The sequence below is a fragment of the Manis javanica genome, chromosome 1, assembly GCF_040802235.1.
Source record: "Manis javanica isolate MJ-LG chromosome 1, MJ_LKY, whole genome shotgun sequence".
Classification (NCBI taxonomy): Eukaryota; Metazoa; Chordata; class Mammalia; order Pholidota; family Manidae; genus Manis; species Manis javanica.
In genome coordinates, this window is record NC_133156.1 from 238941077 (window position 1) to 238953442 (window position 12366).

Consider the following 12366-nt stretch of genomic DNA (forward strand, 5'->3'; position numbering starts at 1 on the left):
CAGAGGAAAATGACTGCTGTTGTGCATACCCCAAAGCGCGGCTGGAGAGGAAAGCACCATCGAGATGGTGGGGGCTGGCGGGGGGGGGGGGGGGGGTAGCAAAAGGTTCGGAGAGCGAGTAAGTGGGACTTGCTACAGGCTCTACACAAAAGCGCAGCATTGTTTACACGGGCATGTGGTGTGTTAGCCTGTATTTGGCTGGAATTCTCTCATCGTTTAAGTCAATGAATCTTAAGTTTCTTCCACAAAATTAAATAAAAGCTGAATTCCAGAAACAAAGGGCAGACTTGTCTTTTGAAAACATACACTACTGTGCAATGTGGCTAAATAATATATTTTTAGGTTTGGTCATGTTTTAAGAAAAATCGTAGTAAATAATATACCAAGGGCAAAGCATCTCATCCTTAAAATCCAAAGAGACAACAACATGGAGAAACATTGGTTATGCTCAGTCAAAGAAGATGGGGGAACATCTTCAGTGAGCCGTGAGGTACCCCCCGCCAATAACACTCCGAGTAAAATGCTCGGCCATGAGTGCAGGTCTCATCTACAACCCTGTGCCTGGTTGGACCTCATGGGCGGAGGCGGACACCAAGACCAGGAATTACCATCATTATTTTGGTTCAAGATGAAATCCTTTTACAGAGGATATATTTTATTTTAGATTAGATTTTCTTATTAGCCATAAACGTGTGAGTAAAATTTATATTCCGGATATTTATAAATACCAAATGAACTCACAGCAGGGCAGGCCAATAATTTAGCAAAGCCTTCTCTCTTTCTGACTCTTTACTTTTTCATTTTCTTGTCACCACCTTAGTTTTCATGTCTCTACTTTGGGAGATACAGCAAATAACATGCATAATTTGATTCTGAGCATTTTAAAGCAGGGAAGTAGATTTAGGTTTCCCCAGAGCATTTTATTAAAGAAATATTCTTACAGCTAAGAAAAATCCAATATGAAATACAAAAATGAAACAAAGATGTGCGCTGGTATATTTTATTATGTGGGACTTATTTTGATCAATCAGTCATACCCAGACCAAAAATTCTTTAGGTCCACATTTCAGTGCAAATATCAGTGGGGGAGCTTAAATTAAAGTCTCCAGTATTTAATGAGGTGTCTACTACATGAAATATTTTAAAAAACAAAGTGGTTAAACTTAGTAATTTTATTAGACTGTAATAGTTATTTTATTAACATTTTTCTCCAAGGATTTTTCTGTCTGATGATGAGTACTTTGCAGTTTCAGACAGTATGATGCACGCTACTTTTCTATGACAAGAATTTTAACAGCCCTTCTTCAGCCCTCAGTGCACACCCAATTATGCGTCTGAGCTAGTAACCTTGAATTTATGTTGCCATGGTGACAAACTGGTCATGCATTATGGATTATCATTGAAATTCTACACCCCTACCTAGAATAATGAGAGTTGGGGCCTTAATCAAATCAGCCATTCTGTGTGACACAAAGTGAAGAACAGCTCTTATTGTTCGGCGCCGAGAAGGAAGCAGGCCTGATGGGGAGGCAGCTGCCGGGCTGCACTCTGATAGATGGCCCTTATATACATTTGTGAATGTATAGACAGATGGTGCTCAATGCCTGGAATTTCCAGCGCAGGCAGCAGCTGTTCGGATAACCTCTGCTGGCTCACCTTGTTGTCATGGAACAGTGCACAGAGACAGAGAACTCGCATGGCTACACTGACAGTCTGACTGAATTTACACTGCATGGCGCCCTGGCTCTCAGCATCAGTGGCCTGCCGAGAGTGACTGCGGGGAGGGTGGAGGAGATGGGTGCCGGGAGCGCGGGGGAGGGGACGGGGCCAAGAGTGCGCGCTTGTGGAAACTGGAGCCTGGTATTGGAATACCTCCCGTTTCCATTTTGCAGGAAGAAAGGCAGAAGCGATAGGATGGAATCTCTGCTTTGGAGACATGCAGTTGGCTGCCTTTTCAAAGCCCAGAAATCATAGGCAAAGCCTATCCTCGTGTGCAGTTCAGGCTTCCTCTTTCCGTAGGGAATGGGGCCTTTGTTATCTCTGCCTGTTACAGAGACAAAGTACCAGCCACGTAAGGTCAAAGGAGCAGGTTGAATGTCAGGGCAGCATCTGACCAGAGAGAAGACCCCGGCTTTGCCTGCTTCCCACACGGCATGGTGAGTATCAGCTAGTGACAAACAATTCCAGCCGCTCTGCTTTGGAGTGATTTTCACAAAAGTGGACTTGCTAAATGATGTTTTTTCTTTTGGAAATTATTGCACGGATGCCACGGGTTAGACAGCATGTTTGTGAGCAGGATGTCAAGCTCCCTACGTTGCAGGGTACATGTGACCTTTCTCCCTGCAGAAAGAAGACTCACCGTCAGTGTGCACACCCACCCGCCATGAGCACCGAGAGGGCTGCGTCGCTCACCACCTGCACAGCCCACGCAGCTGCAGGGCTGCTCCCCATCCAGCGCACCTCTGTCTTCCTTTCATCTGAAATTTTCTATCAGATGTGGTCATTCCTTCTTATTATTTGTTCTTACCATCTCAGTTGCAGCATGTAAAGCTGCCTCAGCCATTTGATTTGGAAGACTCATTCGTGTGTGCACGAGGAAGGCCTTTCTTGAATATTTCATAAGGCTCCGGGTGTCTTGCCTGGTCCGGCAGAACCCCGTGACTGCCGAGTAAGCAGAAGTGTCTTATCAATGAAACATACTTGGACCCAGCAGATTATAACGGCTCCAAAAAAGCCATGACACCTTCTCACGTTAATGCCTCACAGACTAGGAAGTATTTTAGGGAGGTCTAGGAGATAGGACGGGCTCTGAGGCCAGGGCTGCCCTTATCTGTGGCCAGCAAGAAGATAGCTTTTTACAAGTCCTAAAACCAGGTCAATATTATGCATTGAAAGGCTTCCTGAGATCTATTATTAGACATTCAGGGAATTGGAAGCATAGAAAAATTTAAAAACTTGATAGATACATTTCTGTTTTTTTCTGAGTGCTATTACAGGCTATTTATAAATAGATAAAGACTTAATCTCAATTGATATTTAAGACTGAAAACTGTCATTAAAACACTGACATTATATTAAAACTAAAATATAATACTTTGTTATAAGAAGTTAACTAACTATATGAAACATATAGGCAAGGAAATCTGCAGCCACCTAAATATATTTCTAAGCATGTGTTTTTTATGAATATCTTGTGTCAAGGAGGGGAGTGGTTAGTTGCAAATGGAGAAAAAGCAATGTTCATTTAAACTCTGTATCTTTCTGTTCATGCTAAGCAAGGGTTTTAGTATATTATCATCAAAACCATTTTACTTAATTTCTCCTATTTCCTGTGAAAGAGCACTTAATGGGTAATTTTCCTTTTTTCCATAAAGGTGTTATAAATAAGCATAATGAGGACCTCCATCCAAGTAGTACTGTAAGCTCTAGAAATACATTTTAAATTTTTAGCAAAATAAAGAAAAAAACGCTGTCTTTTTTGCATTAATTCTTCAAAGCTATTTGTGTATAAATATGCTCTAGACAGATTTACATCATATGTTATACATAATTAAAAGTCACATTGTTTATTTTCTCTAACAATAATCATGAAAGCGTAATCTTAGCCCTCAGACAGCTTCTCTAAACAAAAATGTTATTCATATTTTGTGAAGTTATCTTATTTTCAAAGCAAATTTTAAAAAATTTTCAAATATATGTTGAATATTCAGAAAGAAAAAAATTGAATATATAGTTAATATAAAAATAATTTTAAGGGATACATTTCTAGTAGAGCAGTGATTCATTGATTAGGTCTCAGGTGTCACTCCAACACTTTAAATGAAAAGGAAAATGTCATTTGCAAGGGCTTAAGGTGAGAGTTTGACAATCATTTAGCTCCAGAAAGTCTCTCCACGAAACCACTGGTACCTTCTTACGCACATCTTTCAAACAATTCTACTGTATGGTCCAAATAAGAATTAACTCATTGCATTTTCTTTCATTTATTTAAAATCATTTTCAAATGGGTTATCATCAGAAAATATTTGTGAAAAAAGACTGACAGACTTTTTTAAAAAAGTTTTTTACACACCTAATTCCTTTTCTATGATTTTATCATCTCATAGTTATGGGACTTCTTTAACCATATCTGCTATTAAATAGACAGAACCCACGTATGTGTAATTGTAAGTTTATATTCCATTTATTTATATTCATTTAGACATGCATTAAAAATGCATGCAGGTTGGGAATGGCATGGTAAGAAGAGAAAGAATTCCTACAATACAATATGTGAATATGTGTTTTCTCCACCTTAGGTGACCACCGGGGAACATGACAGTGGCATTATGAGCTGTGCTGGTGTCTTGCTCCACAACAGTGCAGTTTGGGAACAGGAATGCTTTCCAGGCTGCCAGCACACACGTGCATTTCAGCCCTCCAGAACAACCACGTTTATTCTCTAGGTACCTGCCCTGGGAGAGGCATGCCAAATCTAACCACCCTTTCTAACTGGTCCGTGTGTCAGAGAATTTTCCAGTGCGCCCCTGATTTACATATTTGCTGTTGGGCATTGGAGAAACATGGTACTCAGTGCTAAGAGTTAGAGCTATTGCTGTAGTGGCTTTTGCTTCCTGCATGCCCTCTGCAGTGCTGGGATTTTCTACCCATGCAGGTTTTGGAGCAGTTACCTATGTACCAAATTAGGTACAGTCTCTGCCTGCCACTCATAGTCATGCTTGTCTTAGGGTTATTTCCCCCTGGGCCTGTGTGCAAGATGCCAGTGAGCAGTGCTGGCCTACATCTCGGCTGCCGGTGGGCTGGTGAGGCTGTGGCTGCCTCCTGAGACCCAGGGAAAGCCCACCACCCAACCCACACCGCTCCCCCCACCGTACGTGCCCCCAGGCTGGCTCCAGCTTGAAGGGAGGTTGGAGCTGCTGCCGAGACAGGGTGGCTCCTGGAAGAAGAGGTCAACACCATGCAGAATCAGGACAGGAAGCCAGACTGGCAGCGGGACAAGGTGGTCCACAGGTCTACCTGGTCAAACTCAGACCAGCCTGGCTTTGCCGGCTTCCTCCTCTCGCCTTGCGGTGTCACAGGTGGTGAAGGGTTACCAAGGCCCAGAAGGCAGGAGACTGATCGCCGCTCTTCTTACCTGGCCTCCTGCTGCCCATTTGGCCACGAGCTGGCCTGGGAGAGCCCGACACCTGTGGTCTCAGAGGCCCGAGGAGGCAGAGGCGGCAGGATGTCGTGAAGACGCAAGTTCTCTAAGAAGATGCCCGAACGGCAGAAATACTGCTCTGGTGTTCTACCTGCTCCTTCCTCCTGCTGCCCTTCCTACGCGGTCCGTGCATGTGGGTGGGTGTGACGGTGCACGGTGGAGACAGCATGGTTTAAGGCACTTGCTTTCGAATACTTTTTCAGTAGCCGAGCACTTTTCCAGGTAGAATTCCGAGGAAGTCAGCCTAAAGAACGGATTTCAGAAAAGCACTGCTGGCTGGGGTAGGGCCACGGCTGCACTCGGCGGGCACGTCCTCCCACACAGTCCCCAGGGCTCCTGGCAGGGTATGGAGAGTCCTTAAAATGCAGGAGCACAATGTAGAAAATCACCGGTTTAGCAGAAAGTGTATGGGATTTGGGATTCGAGGCCAAAAAAATGAGAGGAATTCCACAAATCCTGTGGGATGGTGGGCAGTTCTCCGAATCTCCATCCCCTTACCTGTGACACGAGGACAGAATCCCACCTCAGGGAGAGGCTTCCTGAGCAAAAGAAATCTGACATTTCTGAAAACACATATTGAGTTTGAACCAAAGAATGAAATAGCCTTGTGACCTTCCCTGATTTCTGGGAATCTTCTGAGGAAATACAGGTGTGGAAGTGAACTTTGAAAAAAACAGATACTCTCTGGGGAATTTTAGAAACACAGAATAAAAAATAATAGTTGTTCAAGAAATATAGCCTTCAGTCTATCCATATCATGTCCACTTAAACCTCATACACCAATTGAAATAATACCAAAAGTCTATGAAAAATATGCTTGGAAATTATGTAAGGTCACTGTTTTGTGTCAAAGTGAAGATTAAACCATAAGATAAGTCTTCGTTCACTTATTTATGAATCTTATTGGTCCACATCAATCAGCCTGATTGGCAGTTATTGTCAAATAAACAAAATATAAACTGGAGAGTGAAATGAAATTAGAAATTCATCTCTTAGAGTACATTTCTTTCATTCATCTTAACCTTTCTTCGGTTCTGGTCTTCTGACAACATTCGTAGCATGTTTTGATCTCTTATTTTCTGAATTTAGCTCTGGCTGGTTCAATTTTTCAAACACATTAAGCATGTTAGGGTTCAGTAATACATTTTTTCACCTTATAATTTTTAGTTCTAATGGATATGGTCATGATCATTCTAATAAACTGATATTTTAATTTTTGAGAAATAGATAACAGAAAAGTGACAGTCATCTGCTCACAGCTGTAAGAACTACATAAGGGACAGGTTTGGGTGTTTTAACCATTTCTGCCATGACAGCAGTTTTACCTATTGCAGTGATGTTGGATCAAGACAAGATTGAGCTCTTACAGGAAGGCAAATTAGACATAAAGTGCTAAGCCAAGATGGCTTTGGTTTCTAACAAAGAAATGTTCATTTTTAAATCAATATATAACCTTAAACTGAAAAGACAAATGTGTGATTACTTACAAGAGCACGTGACTTGCATTTAGTAAGCATGTGCTGTGTGTCAAGGACACCACGCCGGTCATCTCCTTCAAACCCCACTGTGAATACATTTTATAATCTAATTTAATTATTAAGTGAAGTAATCGAGGTGTAGAGAAGAAAAGTGACTTGTTCAAGTTCAAAACCAGCATATAGCCGAAATGAGGGATGTGCACTTAGTTTTTCATCTGTGATTTCAACCTTCTCTTTGCTGAGTAGATTTGGGTTTGCAGAGAATACGACTCAGTGAGTGTGGAGACGAGTCCAGCTAACTAGTCGTACGGCCTTGGTCAGGCTGCGTCTCTCCACGAGACTGGGATACAGGAAGCGAAATCATCCTCAAAGCTGATTTCAGCCCCCCAGTTTGCTCCTCAAGATTGAGAACAGCCCAGTGGCCAGTGTCCTTCTATTCTCTTTGGTGATCTAGGGTCTGAAGAACAGCTCTTAGTTACAAAGTAAGGGAACGTTTCTCAGCCATGGCCAAGTCAGTCTTGGGGCACTTACAATACAATTCACAATTGTGCTTTCTTTAACAATAAAACTCTTTATGAAAAGGGTGGCCATATGCTGCCAATTTCCCAAGATCACCCTGGTTTATTTCTGTTGGCCCTGCCTAACTATTAATAGCATACCCTTTCACTCTCAAAGGATGTTGAGTTGGATGATAAATATTATGCTCAAGCTACTTATAAACACTATTACATATGGTACTCAGTTTATATTACTATTATAAGTCAAAACACAAAATAGAGAAAATATTTAAATAACTGTGTCGATAGTTATTGTATAAACAGCTTCATAACTGAATTTAAATTATTATTTATCACTGCCTAAACAAATCCTAATATTCTTTACCAATGCTACTTAGAAACAGCCTCTGTCTCCCCACACTTTTCAGTGAAATAGAAAGAGTCCTCTGTGTTCCAAAGACTCTTTCAATGATGGCAGGCCTTCCGGGACACCTGTGTTCTGAGTGATGGGCCCCAGGGCTAGCGTCCACACAGCCAGGGCCTGGAATGCTGTCATGTCCCCGTGCTCAGCTAGCCTGGAACTGTGGCCCGACTTGCGGCTGCCTCCATATTCTCAGGAATCTTGGCACTGGGTATGCGCAGCCTTTTTTCTCTTCTAAATCCTGGATCAGAAATCTTGATGCTCTGGGCTACAGTCCACAGAAGGAGAGAATTAGTAGGAAAAGAAGCAGATATATTGCCATGGCTACAATTTGAAGGTAGCAGCATGGTTTTTAAGCACAGTGGTACCCTGGCTTCTTCATAGAGTGAAACTAATTTATTCTTCTGAAAATACAGCAAGGCCAGGTAATTATTAAGATGGCCCATCTTAGCATGATGATAGCTCAAGGTCATGCATTAGTTCACTGCAAAATTCCAGACTGAGTTTTTAAGAAAGAAAGAAAGAAAAGAGGAGAGAGAGGGAGGGAGGGAGGTGAAGGGAAAAAGGAAGGAAGGAAGGAGGGAGGAGGGAGGAACACCCAGTTAACCTGTCTCCCCAGCCAGCCAAGCATTTGCTTTGGTGATGTCACTGGCTGGAACACTGTTTTATCCCAGGATCCTGTCTTGCAGGTGATGAAGAATGAAACCAGCAGACAAGAGTACAGAGCAACCAGCAAAGCTCTTGTAATGAGTGGAAAGAGAAATATCCTGCTGATCAGGAGGGGCTCCAAGAGAAGATACCAACCATCAAGGCTGTGGTGTCTTGGGTTTACATTGCCTCCTGAGAGAAGGAAATCCCCCCACCCCTCACCTAACAGAGAACTGAACTAACTCACTCCTGATTGGCTGAAAGTACAATGCTTCATTTGCATATGGCATAACCTATCAGAGCAGCTGACGTCTAAGTGGCTGAGTTGAACTGAGGCTTTTTTGAAACTTACAAGGGTTTTAAATATTATCTGCCTACATCCTCCTATCACCTGCCTCAGTGAGACTAAAAAATAGTTTAAATTTCCTAATAGACTAATTTAAAGAATATTTGGGCTCTCCAGTATACTTTTTTTTTGGTTTGCCAAGTTTTTAAGGATGTGCTTTCAAGGAATGATTCATTCATCTTTCAGATTATAATTACATCATCCACATAACGTTTAACACAAATCTGAATTATGAATAAAAATGCGTTAAGTGGTACTTGAAAAAATAAACAAAAATTGGATTAATAATGAAAAATTTGAATACATGTACAAAAGATAAGACTGTGTTTTAACCATCTTTTTATCCATAAGTGGGATGTGTCAGTTTCCCTTACTGACAAGTTTTTCAAAATGTATGAGAAAGAGACTTTTTATGATATCCATGTTTACACATAAATTCAAGAGTATCATCCATTTTAGAATAAATATTTTTCTGGTAACTCCACTGTAACTGGATGTTATGTTTTTCCATGATTTCTTCTGAAATTCTACATTCATCTAAGCATTTTGGGGGTTCTGACCGTTCTCCATTCCTACCTATTAGATTCCTGTTTCCCTGAAGTTCATAAGAGGACTGGCTTTGGTACCGCACTGCTGACCTGGAGCATACACTGGTGATGAGAATGAGGTGATATCTCCATTGTCAATAGGTGGGGGAGTCCTCATTTCCTTTTAGAGTCTTTGCACATAGGTGGTTGTGTCCAGGTTCCATTTAAACACATCACTTCTTCTTCCCCAAACAGGTCAAAAGGTTTTATGCATTCATAACTTACTCTGTCACCAGTTAGCTACCTATGCAACTCATTTAGTATAACAACATTTTCCACTCTGGTGGGTTCATACAGGAAACATCTCTGCATGTTGGCCTTCCTATCCATTTCCTCTTAATACACTGTACAATATCGGGTCCATCCAATTGGTAATATATTGGACATTTATAAGCCACTTGTTCTCCTGACTGACATGATTCCTTCTTTGGGCCTATGAGTATAGCATTATTAAAGCTTGGTAAGCCAGAGCTATCCATTTTTTTCTGCATTCTGGTGGATGGGGCCATTTTTCTCCTAAACATTTTATAGATGCAGGTCCATCAATCCCAAAACCATCAGTACAGTTGTATGTAACTTCTTCTCCATATTAGTAATTGTCTAACTTGTGAGATAAAACACTGCACAGAAGCAAAGCTGGTGGTTCCCAAGAAAGTCCCACACTGAGGTGGGGAACTCCATTTTCCCAGGTGGCATGTTATCCCGTCTTCTTCAGAGATCCTGAAACCATCTTCACAAATGTAACTTTGTTTGGTGCCATGTGCATAAAGCTTGGATTCAAATGTTTCTTTCCTTATTTCTGAAGAGCTAGATAATTTAATTATTCCATGTTCTATATGAGGTGTTTGAGAGCATGAGATTTTTTGTACACAACATGGTATTGACTGCCATATTCCATTTTTGCACACAATTTCTTCTGCTTCCTGAATCAGATAATTTTCTTGACAGAGAACAGATATCTTTTCTCCATCCCAATAATTCACTGTAGTTGTCAAATCTTCAGCATCGGGAATCTGAGGTGGAGGTGGGCATAATTGTTTTTCTACTTCTGTGCCAGTTAGTTCAGGATCCCATCTTCCATGTATGCAGACTGAGTGCTTGTATTCTGATTTTCCCCTACATTTGTAACTTCTATTATAGTTATGCTCAAATTCAGTCTTAGCTGGTAGATTTGCCTCATGTACAATTAATTTTGAAGATTTACACTTCTCAGGTCCATGTGTTGCAATGCACTGAGGAAGCTGGGTCCATGTGTCACTAATACATGTACTTGATCTGTGCCCAGTCATCATAAATGCTTCCCTTCCCTTGAACTCCACAGAATCTCCATGATTATGGGGAGGGGTGGGTGGCTCAGCATATCCGTGATGAAGCCAGGTACATCTCCACATGCACTCTTGTCCTCAATACACAAAGGCAAGGTTGTCGTTCTTCTTCAACACATTGAGTTTTATTAAAACCTTTCAACAGAAATCTAGGATTGCAAACATATTCCACCACAACACCATGTCTATGTTCTTCTCCCAGTATACTCTTCAATCCTAGGTTCCCAGCCAGCCAAGTGTACTAGTATCAATTCAGCCTTGAAAAAAAACTAAGATCCTCTGATATTGTGGTTGTACAATTAGGGTAGAAAGAAAAGCATAGACATAAGCCAAAGGATGCACAATGAGTTATTTTGGTGCAAAATATCAGAAACTCATAGTGAGTTATTAGAGAAACACTCATTAGCAATATACTGGGGGAAGGATATACACAGATGCAAAGATAACCAGGAGTATGTGGGTGACATGGGTCACTGTATCCTATTGGTCAGAGTACCCTGTGATCATAGAGTAGGGTGGAGCCATCCATGTAAGAAATGGCATGAATGACTTGGCAGGGTTCAGAAAGGAAAAAATTGAGATGAAGTAAAGCCTGAAAGAGGAACCAGAGGGTGCTGAGGGTTCCTTACTCTTCATGTATCTGCAAGAAGGCGAGAGGAGGCCTCCTAACAGGCTGGATGAGATCAACAGTCTCAGGGAGGGAAGAGCTCGCCGCGAAAACAAGACAGCGTTGCGTGTGGCTGCTTCCGGTTAACCCAGGGAGGGATTTTTCTGCCAGGATAGATTTTAATGAGGGCGTGACTGATGAAATCCGGAGTTTTCTTCTGCAAAAGGACTTCATCCTTTGCAGGGTGCTCGGGGTGGGATGAGGGAGACCCTTCCTGCCACTGTCCTGTGTGATCCTTCGGTGCATGGAGGGCGTGTGGCCACAGGCAGCTGCTGCCCCCTCTGCCCTCGTCACGTTTATCAAGCATCAGTTCCCTTTTGGGGCCATACGTCACTACTTTGGCATACTTAGAAGCTTTTTCCTTTGAATGCTTTTCATAGGACTGTTGTATTTTGTTGTAGTAATGCTATTTTAAAGCATTAAAACTAGATCATCATCTCCTCCAGGTAAGAATGATGTTGAAATGCATCCATCTCCTCTTTGCTAAAGCCCATGAAAACTAATGGAAGCAATCTTCATAATTTTATGGCCCCTCCCTAAAACCCTAAAATCACAAATCCACCAGGACACAGAGCACACGAAGGGGCAGCACTCCGGAGCTGAGCCCACAGGGAGTAGAAAGGCCAGTGGAAAGGTGAGGTCCTAGGCAAAAGTGAGGAAGGCGCAGGGTCGCTGTACCACCGAGGGGCTCCCAGGCACTCTGGGACCAGGAGGATGTGGGCAGAAGGGGGGAGATGGTCTGGAGGCTGGCAGCCACCGCAGTCTGGCATCTGTGCCACTCACAATGCCCCATCCACCAGAGTGGACGTCTGTCCTCACCTGTGTTAGTACCTGGTGGCTTCCACCGGAGACCCGTGCACTGCAGCCTGAAGCCCATCTGGGTGGCAGGGAGATGCGGGGCCATGTGTCCCTGGATGCCAGCGGTCCAGGAGCCCAGCACTGGGCTCCCAGGGCAGGGAGGACCCTGATCCTACAGGAGCAGCTGTGCCCCTCCAAGGAATGTGACAGCTCAGAGGAGAGCATCAAGATATTAATACTGGAGTTTTGCCAAATCACTAACCTCAAGATTAAAGCATTATTTCCAAGGCTTACATGCTTCAGTTTCTTGTTTTTACATTTCCCTCTTTAACACATCTGGGATTTATTTAGGTGTACAGACATGTCTTTATAGTGTTACTGTGTTAGAGACGGACCCTC

General features: G+C 42.5%; 1 pseudogene; it reads right to left on the bottom strand.

Moving 5' to 3' along the window:
* Positions 1-7537: 7537 nt before the first annotated feature.
* On the bottom strand, positions 7538-12073 carry LOC108392174 (complement factor H pseudogene; annotated as a pseudogene).
* Positions 12074-12366: the final 293 nt, after the last annotated feature.